Source organism: Pinus tabuliformis, chromosome 6 (genome assembly GCF_031772625.1).
Source record: "Pinus tabuliformis cultivar Carrire ecotype Pingquan chromosome 6, CPIR1, whole genome shotgun sequence".
In the NCBI taxonomy this organism is placed as follows: Eukaryota; Viridiplantae; Streptophyta; class Pinopsida; order Pinales; family Pinaceae; genus Pinus; species Pinus tabuliformis.
Genome location: NC_142292.1, coordinates 895850807 through 895874118, shown reverse-complemented (window position 1 = coordinate 895874118; position 23312 = coordinate 895850807). Strand labels below are relative to the sequence as shown.

Genomic DNA, 23312 nt, shown 5'->3' with positions numbered 1-23312 from the left:
GCCTACATTTAACAACATTGATGAAACGGTTGCATACTTATTTTTCAAACACATCATCGCACGATTTGGTGTTCCACAAGCAATAGTTACGAATCATGGAAAGCATTTTTGGAATCATATGATCACCGAACTAACTGTTAAGTTGGGACTTTCCTGTGAAATTTCCACTCCCTACTATGCTCAGGCTAATGGATAGGTTGAGGCCATCAACAAAGTTCTTAAGACAATGCTTCAACGCATGATAGGGGTCCACAAATCATGTTGGAACTTGCTCCGTTACATTGATTTGTTGGCATATCGAACCTTAGTCAAGACTGCTACTAGATTTACACCTTTTCAGTTGGTATATGGTCTGGAATCTATCCTCTTAATTGAATGCAAAATTCCATCATTGAAACTAGCTATCGAACTTCTTCATGCCACTTCCATAAAGAAGGAGCATCTTTTACATCTGACTTGTTTAGATGAAACCCAGCACGATGTTGCTATAGCTAATGAAGCTCATAAAAGATGCATCAAGGTGCAGTATGACAAAAGTGTCAAGCCTCATGTCTTCTTGAAAGGATACCTTGTTCTTTTATATGACCAGGAGTCTGATAAGTTAGGTTTAGGAAAGTTTCAACCCATGTGGTTAGGTCCATACATTGTCAAGTGAGTCCTTGCAAAATGGGCCTACGAGTTAGTAGATTTTGATGGAATTCCCTTATGCGGCCTAGAAATGGGTTGTACCTCAAAAAATACTATGCTTGATCTCAAGTGTAGTTTCACTATGTACATATTGTCTATAGGTGTGTTGAGTGTGTTTGCAGTGTGTCTTTTCAGATTTTCATATGGTTTTGGTTGATTACCTTTTACATTTGGTTTGCATATGTTGGTATCTCTTGAAACTTTTATCGATTACGCTGATGGTGCTAGCTCGGAACTTATCTTCCGCAACATGGTATATATTTGCTCCAAATGGCGAGTTAGTGAGTTTGCAAGGGGTTTTTACTGGTCGTTCCACCAATAATATCATTGAGTATAGTGCAATGTTCGGGCTATTGTATGATGCTATTTCACATCGTATCCATCGTTTGGCCATCAGAATTAACTCACAACTCATAAATACAACTTGCTAGTGTTTATTCAATTAGAAGTTCCACCATCTTACGCATGGTTTTAAGAGTTCGCCTTATAGAAAGACATTTCGATTTCTGTTAGGCCCCTATACTACTAGTGTAACCCCTTATTGTTATTAGTACAACCCACTTATTATATTGATGTACCCATGTAGTGCCCATATTGTTACTATTGTGCCACATAGAAGCCAACTATTGTTATTATTGTGCCCTTACATTATTATTGTTATGTCGGCTCTGATTATGTTATGACCCCTTAGACTCCTATATATAGAAAGGAGGTCTTTTCATTTGTATCATCCAAGAATTTTTCATCTATGTAATGTAAAGGAGGTTGCCCCCTCGAAGAGGCTGAATTCTAAGGCGTTGATCTATCTTTTTCTTGAGCTGGTTTCATAACAATTTCATACAATATGAACACATTTATACAAATCTAAACACATTGACAAATGCCCTAGATAATCATGTTTTAGATAGACATTTGCAACGAATGTAATTAATTTTCAATTCACATCACATCATATTGAAAGTACAATAGAAACCCAAAAACACTGAATATATATATATATATATATATATATATATATATATATATCTATATCTATATATATATTGGTTTTACAAAACTTGTGCCTGAGACACATATGGCATACATCGCCCATATAAAAAACTACATGCAAATATCTAAGTAAACAAATCAAAGGTGCTCATGATAGAATGACACTGCACGAGCCATCTTGCGTAGTAGTCAACCAATACAACTAGGCACTCCTATAGTGTATCATTGAAGTCACAGCAGAATCTGGTCAACCACGGTCTCATCAATCACATGTGTCAACCCCTCCATGTGGCGCTCTACCTCTGATAGGACCTCTGCTACATCAGGATCTCATAGTATATCTCATCCTACCACAATGACCTGTGTTGGTTCTACTGCCTCCTCCTGTTGTCGTTCCTCTGCACGACAGAGATATGAAGCACAATAGGTTGAACTAGTCCCATATCTGCATGAAACATCAATAGTTTAGTCTCAGAAACATCAAAAAATAAAATAAAAAATAAAAAATTTATAAAACTTTCAAAACTTAAAAGGTCCAAATTTCTTACCTGAAGCACCCCATTCCTCACCCTCTGGAAGCAAGAGCTCGGGGTCATCATGGAAATCCACGCCTATGTAAGGATAGTCATTGATCATAATAAATTGTATGCACAGCCATCCAAAGAAGGCTGGTGAGAAGTTGATTGTTGACAGCCCTACATGTCGAGGCATATGATCTATCTACCTCCTCATCTATGGCACCCTCGGATCAATAGCCTCGAGTGTAATTTTTTGAGGCTGAAGTAATGGAACCCGCTCTAGTGCAAAGGAAACTAAGATTGCACTGTATCCAAAGTTCTTTAGTTTTCCCTCTTTTTCTTTAAACATTTGTTCTTTCATATTGACCAGAACTCCCTCACTCTAGTCCACTGGATTGGCCATAATCTGTTGTAGAAGATCGAGGGATCATAACTCTCATTATCGAAGGTAAATGTAAAGATGAACAGTCATTTTTGAGAATATATGGTCATATTTTTTCATTATTTTATTCATATTTAATGTTTTGACCTAGTCATGATTCATTTTTACTATGAAACAGGTATGTTTAATCATTTTTGTGTTGTTCTGAGTAGGTCAACAGTTGTTAACGGATTTTCTTGTGCTTTAAACAAGTTATTTTAACCTAAGAGTACAATTTTATCTCTTTTTCGAGCTCTTTAAACCTAAAAAAAAGGAACCCCTTGGAGTCCTCTTTTAGATCTTTTCAAACTCCCAAAACATGAAAGGATTGTCGAGCACTTGTATTTTATAACTCGTAAAATTAAATGAAAAGACATCTACTCAATATAAGTTTAACCCTGTTCCGGACTGAGATAGACTAACTACTAAAAAGGAATACCTTAGTCAAACATGGCTAAGAGGTTCTCTTGGGTATTGTTTTATGCCTTTCCATACCTAAGGGACTATCTATGAAAAGGAACATTTGGAGTTTTCTTTTTTGTCTCTTTTTCAAACTCTCTAAACATGAAAAAGAAGTCGAGTTTTCACCCTCGTTGGACTCGTAAAAAATCAAACAACGATGGACTTGTCAATCATGATGGGACCGAACCACTCCTTCTCTGGGTTCGTTAAATATTCTCAGAGGGATTCATCTGAAGGATGGACTTACAGATCAATCATATGTTATCCTCCTCAAGCTTGTTAAAAAATAAAGAGGTATTGACCAGTATGGTTGGGAAAATTGGGAAAACAAGGTACTCCATTTGTTAATGGTAGTGAGTCGCTCTTGAACACGACACTCTTCCACTTCATCTCCATGGATGTTGGGTTGGGTAATCTACTTGTCTTTTGGTTCATCATACCTTCACAAAACCTCCATTTTGGTTTTGGGTCAATGTTGCCAACTCCATTTTAGTGTCATTGGTGTGTTCAAGAGAATTCATTCAGCTTATATTTGTTGCAATATTCTTAAGCCTTCATTCCATGTTTTCCTTTCCTAATCCAGTTCCATATCAATATCATTATGTCTCAATCATCACACATGTTTTGTGTCATTAATTGGGGATACATCAAGGCCCTCCTATGACGAGTCACTTCCTATTGACATTAGCACATTATCTAGGAAGTTGACTTAGAAACACCCATCGGTTCCTTGGTGCCTGCATACATCAATGGCAAGTTTCCTCACTCCTGGCGACAGGTTTACATCATTGTCCTGCGACTGAAATATGTTGTGGTGTTCGACATCAACTCATTTATTCACACCATACAAATTGTACTTGAGTACCTTGAGATCAATTAACATCATTGGTGGTTTCTCTCGCATCTGTTAGCAACTTACATTATTGGTCGGTAATCATATGGTGTCTACCATGTTCGACTTCAGCTCATTGATTCACATGGTTATAGTCATACATTGGTTGGTTGTGTGAACGACGCAAAAGACCCCAAATCTAGTTTCTGACATCAAGGCTGCGATTTCATGATTATGCAAGATAACTATAGTCATCCAATAATCGGTCCACCATCAGTCGTCAATGGACATGTCTTTTGATCAATGTACATGTTATGTTAGCTTATGTGCTGAGTACGGGTATGACTCCTGTTTCTGGGAAAACTAGTGACTTTTTGAGAGACTAGCCCTCTAGGTTTGGTAGCTACCCTAGAAACAACAGTTTATAGCAATTCAACGATTTCTTCTATGTGTAATGGATAAGAGAAAGATAATGGGACCAACCTAGAACTTCCGCCTAATCCTTTGCTTGATCTCTCTCCCCCTTGACAGAGCTTGCAACTCCTCCTCGTACTTATCCCGCTTAGAGAGTACCTATAGAAACACAGTAACAAAGAACCGTCAAATAATCTTGATCTATTACAACATACACATTACAAAATCAGATATATAATGAACATATAATAGCATTCACAATTGCACAATCATATGGAAGAAAATTGGAAGAACTTTATTAGATAGAAGGGAGAATTACAACCCAGTTGTCTGATCCAGCATCAAGCCCTCTTCAGCTCATGAAATAGCAAGATCACACCAACAATACAATTCTCTTTCCTCAATTACGAACTATCAACACTTCCTTGCAATTCACAACATTCTAGCCTCTGGATCTCTTAGATGAGGGATCCATTTATAGATGTGTGCAAGGGTGTGAGTCATCTATGGGGTTTGATTAGTGTCATTCCACTTGTTACATTTGGTTCCACAAGAGAAGAGATAACTGAAGTTTAGATCTCTTACTCATCCTTAGACGAATTCAGAGAGGCAAGTGGCAGAGGGGAAGTTTCTAGAAGATTCCATGAGCATCCACTTAGCAAATTGTCTCGGACATTTATCCATCCTCGCCCATCGCACCCTATAGAAGGCCTAATTAGTATGCATCGCACCTTAGCAGTGTATCACTCAATATGCATTGCACCTGAGCAGTGTATCACTCAGTATGGTTCATTTTAGGCCATTTCTGGATGGTTTTTCAGGTGGAACTTTTGGGGAATGATGTAATCAGATGAACATGTTCTTTTAGGGCATGAAACAACTCTTTTAGGGGTTGATGAGCCCTAGTTTATCGACATATAAGTTTGGGGCTGATGTGCCCAAATATGTCTATAATAGTTTCCCTCTAAAGCATGAAGTTGTAAATCTTTGATGTCGGGTGAAATGCTTTATCATGAGGATCTGAGGTTTCAAACTAGAAGTTGACCTGCATAAGTTACAATACAATACATCATCATAATATAATTTTCATGATCTAGCTGAGGTAGGCATTCCCATGCTCAGCTTCATAAATTCATTTCATGTACATAGATCAGATAGACATCTGTAGATGCAGACTGTTGATTCTTCAGATGTAGAGTCATCATCCATGGTTAGGATGACCATCTGTGTAGCGTCTTTATACATTTGATGTTTTTATATCCTTGAATATATTGCAGCCCAGATGGATGAAACTAGATCCGGGGTCTTCAAACTCATTCAATCTTCGTCTGATGTACAATTCAATCCATGTGAAGAGATGTTCTAAAGTCAAACATGGAAAGACATCGCCTGATTACTAGCCAATAATGTAAGTTGTTAACAGATGCGAGAGGAATCACTGATAATAATGATGACCCTCAAGGTACTACAGTACAATTCGCGTGGTGTGAATATATGATCTGATGTTGAACACCACGCAAAATCTTTCGGTCGAAGGCCATTAATGTCAACCTGTCGCCGAAAGTGAGAAACTTGCCATTAAGGCATGCAAGCTTCAAAGCACTGAAAGGGGTGTTTCTAAGTCAACTTCTTGGATAATGAGTTGATGTCGACAAGAAGTGACTCATCGTAGGAGGGCCTTGATGTATCCCACATCTACGACACGAAACGAAGCAAATGATTTCTGGAGGTGAAAACGATCTGATGACACAAGGTTCAGGAATGACGATCATGAAAAAATGAAGGTTGGAGGTATTGCAGTGGATGAGACATTAACTGGATTGTGGTTTCTCAACTAAATGACTTCTCTTGAACATGTCGGTGACACTGAGATGTATTGGTAGCATTAACCCCAAAAGATGGATGGTGTGAAAGACCAAGGGTGAGATGACCGGTGAATGGAATGACCCAACCCGACTCAATAATGGCAATGGAGTGAAAGTGTCATGTTCAAGAGCGGCCTGCTACCATAAACTTTTCAAGCCTTCTTCCCTTTTTCCCCAATCATTGCTGACTAGTACCTCTTTATTTTTGTCAAGCTTGAGGAGGATAACATATGCTTGTTCTATAATTTTCCCTTCGGGCAAACCTGTCGCTATGTTTTAATGAGTCTAGCGACAGTGAAACTTGTTCTTGTCTAGAATGGACAAGTTTTTTGCTATTGTTTTAATGAGTTTAATGACAAGGATAACTCGGTCCTTTTCATGTTTAGAGAGTTTGAAAAGGGACGAAAAAGGAAACTTTGTCTTGTCTAGAATGGACAAGTTTGTCGCTATTGTTTTAACGAGTTTAACGACAAGGATAACTCGGTCCTTTTCATGTTTAGAGAGTTTGAAAAGGGACAAAAAGAAAACTCCAGAAGTTCTTTTTCATAGAATAATCCCTTAGGTCCGAAAAAGGATAAAATAATACAAAAGGGATGACTTTTCCGATCACTTTAACAAGCTGAAAAAGACAAGCGCTCGAACTTTTTCGTGAGATAATCCCTCAGGTCCGAAAAAGATTAAAATATATAGGAGGGATGACACTTCCGATCACTTTAACGAGCTAGAAAGGTCAATTTCTCAACAATATTTTCATATTTAACAAGTCTGAAAAGGGTTTAAAGGAGACTCGATTTTGAGGAACAAGTGGTGTCTAGGGTAGCAACTGATTCCGGGTAAGCTTGGAACTTCTCAAAACATGGTGATTTTTGTGAAGAGGTTGGCTAATAAGACCACTCATCGCAACTGTTTGTCAAAAAGGGTAAACAACCAAGTGGAAGCATATGATCGGCCGAAGAGATGGAGGTGATGAGAGGTACACAACCAAGGCTCAAAAGGTTGATAAAATGGCAATCACAGCGGTTATTCACTGAAGGTGGGTTCATTTTTTAATGAGCTTGAACAGTGGGGGGAACGATGCTCGGTGGGTTCATTTTTTGACAAGCTTGAACCATGGGGGAACTATGCTTGGCTTTAGTTTAGTTTTTACTCAAGCTAGAAATGACAAAACTAAAAAGCTAGAAAAGACAAAACTAAAAAGCTAGAAATGACAAAACTAAAAATAAAAATGAAATTGAAAAAGGAAATGAAAAGTTTACATGCCCCCAGCATGATGAAAAGGAGAGTCTCTAGTAGCCATACGGAAACTTATTGAGGTTAGGTAGGACGGTTTTGTCCAGAAGACAAAACACTTCCTTGGCTTCATCCACAAAATAGACAAAGGTGAATGGTGTGTCAGACCAATCACGTAACCTACAGGGAAACTTATCTTTTCAGCTGGGTTCGTCCGTAGAATAGACAAGGGTGCATGCCCCCTAAGCTTCGTTACCTTCACCAGACTACTCATGGAAATCAGGTGGATGGAATGAAGATTCAAGTGATATTTCTGATGTAAAAGGACCATTTAGGGATGATGATTGACTTGGTGCTATTCTTGGACCGGGAAAAGAAAGCTGGTCAATGGTGACAATTTTGCCTTCATGCGGGAAACATATCACTCGAAAGAGTGTTGAAACAATAGCTTCCATGTTATAAACATAGTCACGTCCATGGAGTAGATTGTGAGCTAGTGGTCCTGGGACTGTCATCACATTCAGATGAACAGTTTTCCTTCTCAAAGTGATCGGTAACTTGGGAAGGATGCCTAACGGTCGACTGGTTCCTTTGTTAAAGCCTAACAAATTCTGTGTAACAAGCATAAGCGATGGTGAACCAAGCGCTTTCCAAGCAGTTGAGGAAAGGATACTCACTGATGCCCCTTCATCTATAATAGTGCCAAACACGATCATTTTACAAATTTGTACTATGAACTGGAAAGGTACATAAGAAGGAAGGTGGTATCTTGCTAGTCGGTTCCAATCAAAGGAAGTGACTAGACTACTTGGAGGGGGTACTGAGAAAATGGGAGAATCAACCCCTTGAGCTACGAGAGCTGGAGGGTTTTCCTCTTGTCTAGATGGAACAGGTGGATTGCTCCCAAGTTCATTGGAATCTGAAGTAACAAAAAGAATTTGAACGGTATCATTCTCACTCTCTTTGGGAAGGGTACAATTTTCTGAAGGTAAAACCGGGTCAACTGACACCTCGACCTGTTGACTTCGGTCGGGTATAGACTCATAAGGTTCACTTTCAGAGAGAGTGGTTTCGACCGACGGTTGATTTAAGTTAATCGGTTTTTCAACTAGTAAAGGACTAGGAGAGAGTTTCCTGTAGCCAGATGGAAGTCGCTACAGTGATGCAAGACGGTTATCCAACACTCTTTTGGCTTCATCCAAAAAGGGACAAAGGTGATGGGTATGGTTCCCTTCACATAACCTACATTGAAATCTAACCCTTCTCGTCTGTCCATGAACTTTTCACTAGTTGAAGGTGTGTTATCAACATGATCTCCAAAAGTTGATGACACAGGATGGTGTGAACGGGGAGAACATCCTTTCTAGATCTGAGGAAAACAAGGACAGTCTTGAGAAAAATGGTCACCTATACAAATTACGCATGGAAATTTGGCTTTGGAAAGTTTAATGTGCAGATTCTCACCAGCTAATGCATCCAAAGAAATGGTTGCTTGGTTGCCCCCTTGCTGAATTGGCTTCTTCTTCTTCTCCTTCCCTTTCTTCTTCTTCTCAGCCACCCAGTTACTAGTATCACTATTTTCACCAAGAGAAGAGGAAGAAGAGGAGGGAGAAACAAACAAAGAAGAAGGTGAAGGATCAACTTTAGTATCAATTGGAGGTTGATTCGATTGCAGAGGAATCGCGGCATTTTGAACCACATCGGTTGAGAACAACCATACTGGCAGGCTAATGGTAAGTCCCAGAAGAGACAATCTGGCCATATGAGGAGCACCAATATTTCCCCAAGAAGTAAAAGAACTAAGATTCCCTTCAAAAGGGATTCCTTAATTGGTGGACTCCATATATCTCAACCTAAGATCAACTAAGGAACAAGGATGTTATTCCAAATTCAATTAATTTTAAAGACACTTTGACACAACTTTGCTTTTCAGTTGTTAAGAGTCGAGAAAAAGCTAAAGATAACTCAAGTCTCCTTCGATTTTTAATGAGCCTGAAGTGACAAGTGCTTAGATGGACCTTTTCTTTTAAAGAGTTGAAAAGGAACGAAAGTGACTACTCTGGAAATCTAGACAGAGGGATTACCAAACCAATCGCAAAACTGCAATATACACCTTGGTGATAAATTAAAGAGAAATTACCAAGGACTTATGTACAGTAATCAATCTTCCCGAATGTTGTGTTCAGTGCATTTCAATCAATAACGTGGCAGACTCAGCTTCCTATGGATAAAGGATATAAGCCTAGTGTGGTCTCCCAATATATACGAGATGGTACAAGGAGCACAAGTCCGTGCTAGCACTTGTCGTATCAAGGAGGAGGAATCACCCAACCTTCAATGAAAATGATAGTTACTAGTTTTTATGACGCCGAAACACATATCTAGCCTAGACCTCTAGATGTGTTTCGTTAAGTTCCAAAGCGTTGTTAGGTTCATTGAATTTTATTTTATAGTTGATCTTGTTTAAAGTTTTCCTTTCAATAGTTCACCGCGAGATGATGACTTTGAAATTCCTAAAATGCAATCTACAATGATAAACAATCTTTGTTTATTTTGAGCAATGAAAATCCTAGCTACTAGAGAAAGAAGATTACAATTATTTCAAACAAAGAGCAAAGAGCACAAACTACTGCATTTTCCTAAATCATTTTTCGCACACAAACTAAATGCAAATGCAAATGCATGTATTCATTTTTTTTTTTCCTTAATGTGAAAAATGCCAGAAAGGAAAACTAAATGCAGCAAAGATCTGAAATATTTCTTTCAAAATGGAATTTCGACAATTTCTTCTTCAAAAGAGAAAGGAAGACTAAACGACACTTTTCAATTTTGAATAAAAACAATGCTTTCGACACTTCGAATATCAACAAATCAAACCAAATACATGACGAAAAGTTCAATCAACTATTCAGGGAAGGAAGAATCCATGACACTTCTCTTTTTGACACAAAACTATAGTTACGACATTTTTTGCATCAAAGCGACAAATCGATTTAAAAAAAATTTCGACAAAGGATTGTAAATGATGAACAAATACAAAAAACGTTCACGAATCCTAATCAATGGAGGCTGATCTATGTGATGCAAGCATGCTTCAGTAAGGAGGCACTATTCATAAGCAGTAAAACAACTAAACAAAACTAAAAACAAGGACAAAAACCCCCAATTTCTAGAATGGAAATAGGTTCAGTCAGTCATCGCACCTGGGCTTCACAAAAATAGGGATGCATCACACTTTACACACTCGGGAGGTGCGATGCATACTGGTTTACAGTGACAGACAGTGCGATGGGCCAGGGAGCGCAACTAAAGTGGGTTTTGGCTCAGATGTGCAGCTGTTTTCAGTGAGTTAAGCTGAGCTATGATGGACAGTAAAGAGAAAAGTACAAAGGAATGTCTTGAGAGGTTACTGAGCTACCAAAAGGGCATCTAGAATGCTTGTAAGTCAAATGTTTAATTCATAAACTAAACTAGAGATTGACTAAAGCAGCATTCATCTACTATGCAATTGTAGAGCAAGAGCAGTTCGAAGGCTACCTGGCTAACTTTAGGCTCTATCTATAGTTTATAAACAAACAATAACAACAAACAAACATCTATTCGATCCCTAGCGGAGCCGCCAATTTGTTTTTGGGAAAACTAGTGTCTTTTCGAGCGACTAGCCCTCTAGGTTTGGCAGCTACCCTAGAAACAACAATTTAAAGCAATTCAACGATTTCTTCTATGTGTAATGGATAAGAGAAAGATAATGGGACCAACCTGGAACTTCCGCCTAATCCTTTGCTTGATCTCTCTCCCCCTTGACAGAGCTTGCAACTCCTCCCCGTACTTATCCCGCTTGGAGAGTACCTGTAGAAACACAGTAACAAAGAACTGTCAAAGCATCTTAATCTATTACAACATACACATTACAGAATCAGATATATAATGAACATATAATAGCATTCACAAATGATAACATTCATAATTGCACAATCATATGGAAGAAAACTTGAAGAACTTTATTAGATAGAATGGAGAATTACAACCCAGTTGTCTGATCCAGCATCATCCTCCCAGCATCAAGCCCTCTTCACCTCATGAAATAGCAAGATCACACCAACAATACAATTCTCTTTCCTCAATTACAAACTATCAGCACTTCCTTGCAATTCACAACATTCTAGCCTCCGGATCTCTTAGATGAGGGATCCATTTATAGATGTGTGCAAGGGTGTGAGTCATCTCTGGGGTTTGATTAGTGTCATTCCACTTGTTATATTTGGTTCCACAAGAGAAGATATAATTGAAGTTTATATCTCTTACTCATCCTTGGGCAAATTCAGAGAGGCAAGTGGCAGAGGGGAAGTTTCTAGAAGATTCCATGAGCTTCCACTTAGCAAACTATCTCGAACATTTGTCCATCCTCGCCCATCACACCCTGTAGAAGGCCTAATCAGTATGCATCACACCTCAGCAATGTATCACTCAGTATGCATCGCACCTGGCCAGTGTAGCAGTTAGTATGGTTCATTTTAGGCCATTTCTAGATGGTTTTTCAGGTGGAACTTTTGGGGAATGATGTAATCAGATGACCATGTTCTTTTAGGGCATGAAACAACTCTTTTAGGGGTTGATAAGAACTAGTTTATCGACATATAAGTTTGGGGTTGATGTACCCAAATATGTTTATAACAACTCCCTTAGCAAAAGGATGTCATGATGTAAATGTATTGTAAAAGAAGGCAATCTCATTGGTTGTTATTAATCCCGACTTGTCAAAAGGTAAAGCACTTCAGTCATCAATCCTTATCGTTGACTTTGCGCTTTAAGGGGCACTCTATTATAGGTTATTTTGTCTCATCTGATCAATCAACCTCCAAAATGGATTAATCAACATCCTATTCCCCCTTTACATCATCATTGCACAAATCCCTATGCATGACTCTCTCATTCCCCATAGTTTCTTCCCTAAACTACATCATTTGAGCTAGTTTTAGGACCAACACTCCTTGGCCTCTTGTTGGATTACGTTCACCTACAGGTTTCTCCATTGTGGCCTGCATTGATCACCTACAGGTTGCTCCCCTTTGCACCTACATTGGTTTTAGAAATTCAGGAAAAAGAGAGAGAATCTCGAAGCCTCCATTTCCATAAGCTTCCAAGATCTGTTGTAACCATTTACCTCAAATAAAACTTTCGAATCCTATCCTATCCTACCTTGGAGTTTCCATCCCTTATCCTTAGATCTCATCCTCCCATCAAGAGTGGATCTCAATCCCAATATTGGTAAAAGGATAAGAACTCCCAACTTACCTCACTCCTTTATATATTTATAGCCTTCCATATGCAAGGGGTTGGCTTTTGGAGAGTGATTCTACCCTTATGTTGCTATTGTGAGAGTTATATTTTCATGCATTTAGGGTGATTGGAGGTGAACTTTGTGACAAAGGAAGGACAATTCAACAACTTGGAGGAGTTCTTCTACAAGATCAACACCTATTTATGGTTGTAACTCGCTCCATTTATATCAATACAAATATTTCTTTGTTTTCCTATATGTGATGTCATTATTTCATGTATTTCAATACCATGTTGATTTGTTGAATAAAGTATATAGATGATGCTACATAGATCTCATAGTTTTTTGTGTGTTGTTTGGTTGTGCAAGTTCTAATTTTAGCATCTAGATATAGGATTTGATCATTCAAGCCAAATAAGGAGTGAAACATACAACCAATTCCAAGTAGGTTTCATGCATTCATCTACTTACTTTAAGGAAAACATTGGGTCCTTTGTCTTTCTGTTGTTCTAAGTCAGTGCACCAGACCTAGGGGATATATTTATGTCTGCGGTCATAAATCCTGATAACCCCAATGACTTGCACGATTTTTGTCCAAACTAGGATTTTCCATATGAATTTAAAAGGTCGTTAAGTATAATTGTAAGCAATATCCCATGTAATTATACAACTCTGGTCTAAGAAAAGTTTTATTAATCTATCTAGCAAATGGTGGTTATATTGGTTTTGTTATCTCATGCATACTGCTCATAAGAAGTATGACACTTACTTAAGGTAGTTACACTACTCGTACTTAATGTCTCCATCTGAAATTATGACTTAAATGTAAGAAAGTTTTGTGGGAACCCTTGTCCCCATCACAAATGTACAAGGCTCTACCACATGCAAACATAAGTCATTTTAGCTTGAGAATAAAAACTTCTATGATTGCTACAGTGAGCCATGATTTCATGAGAAGAGGGACCCTCATGGTGATAAAACTACTAATAGACTAAGGAGAGGGTTTAGAATGTCCATTGTTGTACAAAATATATATTGTGACCTACATTTTTAATGTTGTTCGTGCATAGTGAGGCACAAAACTTTGGTAACATTCTCTATTGTTTGTATTTATCATAGAAGGAACTCATGAAAATGTATATATGTTTGGATGTTTACGCAAATAATTATCTCTTGATACATCTATATTTCATGATTTTGAGTTTATCATAAGAAGTAAACTCCTTTAATATTTATTTGGACATTTGAGCTAGAAAAGAGAAGATTGACTAACCCTTAGCCTGATATGCATTCCTTACTTCAAGAAAATCTATGCTAAATTAGATATATAAACCTCTTAGTTAATCTACATCACAACATCTTCTAAGAGAAAATGTATTAAATCTTGATTTTGTACTTTGTGTTGGAATTTGTTAAATCTATCCTAAGGGTTATATTACATATGGTATAAGGGTTATTTTACAATCTGTCTGGGTGCTTTGGCTAAACATAGTATTAGTGACTATCTATGTTCATTCTTGTAAGGAAACCATCAAGTAAGAAGTATCTCTTATCCCTTAAGAGGAGTAAGGGTATAAACAAGCTGTCATGAATAAGGCTCTAGGTTGTGTATTTAATTCTAACTATATATCGCATGTGATGATATGATAATGAGTGGGGTTACTGGTGAGAATTAAATCACCTGTATATTTCAAGTATGTTAAATGGATTTCATAATTTTCAACAATATAACTATAGTGCTTATTGTCGTCGCTTCAAATCGCACTAGCAGCACAAGTGATGCAAGGGAGATAGAAAGCCTCCTAGAGACAACCTCTAGGTTGATTATAGACCAGTGCCTAAGACATATTAAAGAGAGGAGTGCTTAAGAGATAATCTGTGAGGGGTTTTCAACACTCCAATTGTCACGTAAAAAGGTAATAGGATGGGCTTGGTTCAATAAGCCTTCACTGAGGTAGTTTCAAGCCAACACATGGATCCAAATGCTAGGGGTATATTTGGGGCAATCTCAAAGAGAAATGGCCTCTTCTTCTGGTGGCCAACACGAAACAATGAGATAGCTTAAAACTGAAGTTGTAGAAATGCTGGAGAGGAGGAGAGGAAGGAGGGAAGTAGATGCATAGGGTTGTAACAAATAGAATCCTAAGGAGCAATGTTCCAGAAAAAATATGGAATTTGATGTATAGGGCTGTAAACAACACAAAATCCTAAGCAAAGATTTTCCAATAGAAATATGGAAGAGGGAGGAGGTGGAGTGATAGAAACAATGGAGTACTTATTGAGGTTTCATGCCTATGACGTGGGTACCTCTATCACCAAACAGTGTGAGAAAGGTTGTGCTCGTACAAGTATTGTAGGCTAATCTAATAGCACAATTAAATTTATAGTAATTGCAGGTAATGTAGGATATTGAACAACACAAGTAAATCTGTAATACACACAGGCATTGTTCTCTATTTAGCAGCCAGGGTAAATCCATGAACCAAGGAGAAACCAACAATCTCATTACATTATGTCAGAGAAGGAAAAACACAAATGAAATGATATTACCTAGAGGAACATGTTGCACATTAATCATGCTTGGAATCAACAGGGAAATGAAATTTATCTTAAAGAGTCCAAATAACCAGTCCATACATTCAACATGATATCAGTGAAGCCCCCATAAAAACAAATTGAACCAAAATGGCTTCCCAGAATTCAAGCCCTGTGGGTGAGAAATTCTGGAACCAACCAACCTTTGTTAAAGTGTTGTTTCCCCCTTTTTATTAGAAGAGGGGGAGATGGAATTACAATTTACAAAATATCTGATCTAGATCTCTAGTTGTCTATCAAACTAGCTCTCTCGGCCCCTACAAGGCATTGTTTCCAAAAACGATTACAATTGGGATTTGATCCCTTCTTGGAAATAAATAGAAATTAATGAACATAAAAATAAAACGGAAAGAGGAAGGAGAAGGTGTTCCTTTATTATCCCTGTGAAGGTCTCTAGTCAAGCCACATCTTAGCCTTGATGCGCTCCCCCTGTTGCTCGGTTGTTTTTAGTCAATTTTGCCTTTACTGCATGAACGACCAATTCTGTGGAATTGAGAGTGGGTCGCTACAAGTGCCTGTCTTGATGGTCCTTTGTTGTGTAGAGGAGAGAGGCTCCATGCCGATTCATTAGGTTTTCATGAGCCTCCCATATTGGTTTAATGTTTCTGATACTCTATTTAATATCACAATTTCCGACCCATCCACCTTAAGAGCTTTGCACAATCCTTCTGGTGCTCTAATACACCCGGGGTTTCGTTTACGATGTAACAAGCAGTCCTTTGGATGTGGGCCTCTATTGCTGAAATATCATGAAACAGGCGTGCTCCGATTTCCCCTTGGGCCCCCTTTGCATTAGCCCCTTTCTTCTTATTCATATCACTTGACCACGAGCTATGAGCGAGCGCTTAGCCCTCGGGGGCTAAGACTCTCAACTGCTGTCGGGGGGGCCTTTTCCTTTCTAACATGGAACGCCTTTGATAACTCTTTATACCACATCGGATGATATCTCGAACACGAAATCCTTATAAAATATAACCTATGGAACATTACATCCGGGGACCCTTTTTGTTATCACAATCGCAGTGAGGGAGGAGTATCAACGAGGGAAAGAATCTTACACTTTGTGTGATTGTCGATCTACTAGGTGACGTCATCACTACCATGTGTCACTCAGTGAGTGGTGACACATGTCACCTGAAAATGACCCTATAAGACCCTTGAAAACGTTGAAACTGAGTGACACGTGTCCACCCGTATTGCCACGTGGCCCCCTAGAGGAGAGAGAAAATGGCCTGCTCGGCCCTGTTTCGAAGGCATTTCCTTTGTTAAATGATTTTGTCCCTCCCCAATGATTTAACATTGAGGGTCTGAATTATCGGCGATTTGCACTATCAGTGTGTTTCACCCCCCGCAATTCCTTAAGAATGGCCCATCGTGGGACTGCGAGATCTCGAGACTACGGGGTCGCCGATATGCGGGATGCAAGACCTGCGGGACTACGGGGTCGCCAATATGTGGGATGCAGGATGCGGTATGCAGGATTGCAGGGTCACCGATATGCAAGACTTCCCACTGCCGATCGTCGATAAGTCGTACCGCCATGTGGAGGAGAGAGAAGGGGGCTACCTTGGTTTTTCCTCGCATTTCCTTTATAAAGTATTTTCGACCTCTCTCGATGATGTTACACTATATCGCAAATCGCAACACCACGAAGCTTTAAAGTTAGGACCCCACCAATTGTTGATACGTCGATATGATGGTGTGCCGATGATGTGGGATTGCGATATCGGCGATCGTTACCATAACCATTGATAAACAGTAACACTGTGCCTAAGACCCCTATGATAGCCAATTGCGATTGTGATTTTACCCCAGATCTCCGATTTTGATTTTCCTTGCCCCTTTGGTGTTTTCTCTTTTTTTCTAGCTTTCCCAAGAGTAACTTCAACATACTCTAACTTCTGCTCCATTAGTCCATTTTTGGACTTCCATATATCGTTGGAAAGCTCTTTCCGAGCACTAGGAAATGGAGAGGGTATGATTTATCTCTCAGAGAATTTGTGGCAATGGGAATGGCTTCAAACTTCACTACTTTTCTGCACTCTAGACAACTGATAACCTTGTAAAGCAGTGAGTAACAACACTTACTATAGTAATTTAGTCTAGTTGATTCTTTTTTTTGCAATTCATGAGTGGTAGATTTGATTGTACATATGGTTGCTACTCAATAAGTTATAATAGTTTTTACTATTCCATGTCTTTGAATATGCAAAGGAACACATTAAAGTTGTGCTTTCTAAGGGGACACAAAATTTGCACACATTGAAAAAGGTGCATAAAGAAAGCATTCATGCTCATCAAAATGAAATTCACATGGTAAGCCATCATGGATTAGAAATGAAGTTTCTCAAAGAAAAGTTGCAACATTTGAATTGCGTTATCCCAATAGTGGCATGTAAAGAAACTGGCCCTTCACATACAACTGTTATTCACAAGAAAAGTCAGCAGCATATGGACATAAGTTTTCCTAAAGTGACGCATGAGGAAGTCATTCCTACACGCTCCACTGAGGTCCAAAAGGAAAATTACCAGCTCTTGGACATATGGTTTCCCCGAAAACATGATAAATATAAGGAGAAAATAAATCTTTCACGGCTTAAGGAGCATATGCCAAACATTCATGCAGAACTTGATAATATAGAGGGAAAGAAACGAGATGAATATTGTATATCAACTATGCCAGATGGCCATAGTGCAACTCAATATGAATTTAAATAAGTTGGAATTTCTAATGAACATGAGAAAAGAGGGGAGGGATATATGATTTTTCCAACATTAAAGGATCCCTTATTGAGCATTCATATGCTTAGTGATCTGCATGAGAAGAAACATATGAAACATAACCCACCAAATATAAAAGAGGTGTGGAGGAGACCTACAACTGAATATGCATAATCCAATTTTTCTAGTCAACATGAGACAAATAGGGGAAGATTCATCAGATATGCATAGTCAAAGTAGCTAGTGCCAATTGTTTGTATAACGCCACACCCCAAATTTACCTGCTTTTACAAGCTCTATAGGGTAAACATGAGTTGAGTGATGCTATGACATGTTTCGACCTCCAATTTCCAATTATGGAAGTGAGGCCAATAATCCAAAAACTTATTGATACCTCTCAAGAGTACTAGATCACCCAAAAGTCAGTCCACAACCTCTTATGATCATATCATGAGTTGAAACTGCTTTTTCATAAGCATAAAACCCTAACCGCACCCACAACATAGCATGCATGTGGTTATGAGGCTCTAATCACACCCATAAGCATGTCTTTGTGCGGTTATGACCCAAATCTGCCAGTTTTTTGCATTCATTCCTGGGATCTATGCCACCTTTTCAGGCCTTCCTCCATACTTCTAACCAAAACTACCTATAACTTTCCAGAATCATGATTAAGATGATAACAATGCCAAATATTCAAACTTGAACAATATATTTACCTAGACATGCCTTGTACACAATAGAGATTTCGTCAAACATATGGTAAATTTGTAAGCTACAGATCATCAATGAATATTTGATCATAAATGTCTGAACTTCATCTCAGAATCACCAAGAAGGCCTAACTTCCTCTCAAATAGTTGCAACAACACTTGCTATCCCATGCATTCATCAACTTTTTCAAATATTTAACAAATCATGAACAATAGCCATAGATAGAGCACAACATAGAACCATGCTTATAACCAACATGTAACCATAATATTAACCACGCCAAATCATCCATCAAATCCACATAATAACAAGTACAAGTTCTCATAGATCACAATAGGAAAATATCTCTTATTAAGATATGAAAAATCCAAACAAGTCAGGGACTTCCATGTACCACCCAATTATATATTGGGATGAAAAAAATATTTCTTTCATCCAATCACCCCCATGCCATATTCCAAACATAAATGTGGGATCTCATGGGATAAACAAAGACACAATCAACCAGGGACTCTAGAGGTTAAACCACCTCCACCGTAAATTATTGTGATCTCACCTAAACCAGTCTCGAGATCACAAAACCAAACCGAGCTTGGATGCCTCATAATTTCACCATACCTTGAGGAATTTTCCTATCTCCACCCACCTATCGAGGGCTTCTTGGAGAAAACCATCTCCACCGCCAACCCTTGGGAATTTTCCTGAGACCACCTCACCCAGTTCCAAAACCTTCCAGCAATCCAAAGCTCAACCAAGAATGAAACCCATCACATCGTGGCTATCCAAAAAATGACAAGGCCAGGTTGAAACCACTGTCGAACTAGGAAATACCCATGCATAAGACAACAAATGAACCAAATAAACAAATGGATGTACAATGCATTCACACCTCAACTAGGAAATCACACATGGAACCTATTATCTACAAAATCCTCTTGCTGAATTTGTTGATCCAACCTTCTCCTTTCTTTCCTTCGCTTGTCCTTTGCTTGTTCTTCACTTTCATTTCTACAAATCTAAGATAATACCCAAATGCTCCATGAATAATCTAGCGTGCAAGTGTGTATGAGAGTGAGAATGAAAGGAGAGAGCCAAACTGAACTGACACAAGTTTTGAATTGTTTCTCTGATGCCTTTTTATCATTTATGTTTGGTCTCTTCCTCTCCTTTTTCCTTTTCTTTAATTTTCCTTCATTTTCTCTATAATTTCCTTAGCATGAAAATTGTGTCTCTTCACCTTCCTTTCTCCTATTTTCCTTTATTTTCATAAATAAATGTTAATTATTTCCTCTTTTCATTTGCTAATTTCCATAGCCACTATTAAACCACAAGTGATGCCCACTATAGTGTTTTCCCAACACACAGCTTGGAATATGTGTCCCGTGATCTTGGTCTTATTTTCTTTGCCTTTAATATCCTTTATTACATGAATCTTTAACCCAGGGTTGTTACAAACACCTCCCCCTTGGGGGGAGCACCGTCCTCAATGTTCTATGACACCTATGACCAATAATTCGCTGAAAACAAAACATACTACCTATGGATCTTTACAACATAGCTCGATGCATTATTTACAATAATATACACATATATACATATATGCAGATTTTCTTTAACCAACAAATAAATATATAATGCTCGCATCTGCGACAAGGGAATCTAGAGGCTTGCACCTCCGCCCTCAATTCACCTCCTTCCCAGAAATTCCAGAATCCACTACTAAGATCAAAGTCCACCTATAATGTCCATCACTACAATCCTTGTGCTACTTGTTCTCTCAGTGAAAATTTATCGACTCATTGTTCTAGGGAACACTCCCAATGTGCTTCTTATGCCATTTGGCAATGCTAATGACCAAAAAAAATTCATTCCATGGCCTTCCCTTCTCTTCTACACAATCCCTCGGGAAATTTGGTCACCCCCTTCCATGCAATCACTCACCTTCCAAGTTCCCAAATATCCCCATATCTGTTACACAATCCCTTAGGCGATCCATCCCTTGGCAAGGTTTCCTCACATCAAAAGGTCCAAAAACCAAGGCATATCCCTGCCTCAAAACCATCATATCAATCATAAAATGCTAATGGAAATAAATGGACACTATTGGGTACCAGTGTCCCACAATAGCCATGCTCTTGAATGTTTTACCATCACATTATTGCATGTTTCAATTCCTTTTGTTGTTGCTGCTAATTTTTGTATTTAGTTTCAACCACCCAAACAAGGAATTTCCCTACTTTCCTATACCAAGCACCTAATTTCCATTATACTAAAAAGGAATTGAAATAAATTTAAATCCTACCTCATTGATGGCTCATCAATAAGGTACACCTGCAACTCTGTTTACTTCCAGTCACCACAAGTCAAGCTAACTCTTTGATTAAATCATCATGTATAAACATATCACATGTGGTTAGCTCAAAACTCAACCATCATAAATCATAATCATCGATCATACGCATAATTAAAATTGGAACAAAATATTGATACATATATTTCAAATGGCTCTTTTATTCCGCCTTTGTTCTTTGTCCTTTCCATACACACATTGAATCAGTTGTCAATCTCGTCAAGCACCGAGTGCCTTCTCTTCTCTTTGATCACGTACACACACAGGATCAGTTGTCAAACCCGACAAGCACACAGTTCCTCCTCTTCTCTTTGATCATATACACACACTGGGTCGGTTTCCAAACCTGGAAACAAAGGAATCCAAAGACTATATCACCTCCTCCCTCAACATCAACAACAAGGGAATCTAGAGACTAAACTACCTCTACCCTAAATATTTACAACTCAAGATTGGTCTCATACCAAGCTATCCAGGGCTCCAAGAACTAGTAAATTAACCTAGAGCCTTCCAGGGCTCCAGAACATTTGTTCCAACCTGCAACTCCAAGGACTAATATCTCAACCCACAAGCCTCTAGAGTCTTTGTCCCAAACTGCAAGATCCAAGAACTAGTAACTCAACCCAAGCTTTTCCAAGGCTCCAAAGCGTTTGTTTCAACCCACAGCCATAGGGAACCTGATAACCAATCCCCTTCACAACACATACACATACACAGTGTACAACGTAATACATACACCAAAACTTGGTGTACAACACCACACATACACCTACACTTGGTCTACAACACAACACATACACCTACACCTTATGTATAACACCACACATACACGTACAAATAGTACAATATAAAGAATACACATGCCACAATACAACGACTACACAATACACATGACACAATACCACATGTACACAACACAACATGTACGACATGTACACAACACCAGATGTACAACATGTCCATAACAACAGTACTGCACATCTAAAGACCACACCGTCTCTACCAGGAAACGTTTCCTCTAATGTCTTTCCCACGCCTTACTACGTGAAACCACAAACCAAATCCTAGGTTTGTGGCTCTTTCCACTATCCATGCTTGTCCCATCATATCGCAGATCACACTGCTTGAATTCCACTAATGTATCCCTCAGCATTACTTGCCATAGCATAAACATAGGCATAATTATAAGCATATAATATCAAATCATATCCACATGATACTAACCTCATAGATTTGTAAGGGTTACTCTACCCACTTGATTCCTCATAAACCAAGAACCTCTTCATGCCATACACCTACATGGAGAAATCATTCTTCCACAATAATGATCCCTAACAACCCTATCAGACAATGGCATTCATACATACATATAGATATAAACATTAGAAAAATAATGATCGTGACATAATTACCAATGCTCTTTAAGAGAACCCCCTTTATTCGTGAAACACATGCATAACATTGATAACAACAAATCCCAACATAGATGTTGTAGCAGTTACAACCACCCTCCAAAAATTTTCCTATGTTTCGTTTTGGAGCCTCCCTTCTAATCACAACAGCTCATCTTGCACTGATCCAGGTAATTGTGCTTTGATTGAGCCTCATCTGTTGCATCTTAGCTTGTTTTTGCTTACTTTTTTTACTATCTAACCCACAAGCCAATGTCTTGACTTAGTCTTGATCTAGTTTCGGGCTTGCCTTAGAGAACTATGCAATCCTTGAGAGCCACTAGTCGTGCTCTCTGGAATTGCGCAGTCCAAGCTGACAGTGAGCCTTGAGCTCAAGAATTGCGCATCACTAGATGACAATCAGTCTTGATCTAGGAAATTGCGCAACCATGGTTATTTTTCCCAAAAAAACAAAAATTAAAAAAAAAAATGAAAAATTATCCCTAAAAAATAGGGATCTATTTTTAGTAATCTGAAGGAGGCACTTGAGTTATTTCGGAAGTTGTCACCAAGTGTTGCTTTTTCCTTGATTTTTTGCCTTCGCATCATAAACCCTAAATTGACCAAATCTATTTGATCGACATTACCATAGCTCATTTTCGCATTCGATCTTGGAGATTTGGCATTCCTGAGGAGATCAAGGAACCTTCAGTGCGATCGTTGTCGCTTTTCCAGGTGAGTTTTTCTTTTCTAGTTTTTTGCCACTTTTTTGTCGCTTTTTCTTGTTTAGCTTGTGAGAGTGTTTTTTTCACTTGTTTCTTTGAATGATTGTTGGTGTTTT

At 38.5% G+C, this 23312-nt stretch overlaps 1 pseudogene; it reads right to left on the bottom strand.

The window, feature by feature from the left end:
- Positions 1 to 2048: 2048 nt before the first annotated feature.
- LOC149261812 (phenyl-N-(sulfonatooxy)methanimidothioate sulfolyase-like) overlaps positions 2049 to 23312 on the bottom strand; it is an 86384-nt pseudogene continuing 65120 nt past the window's right edge.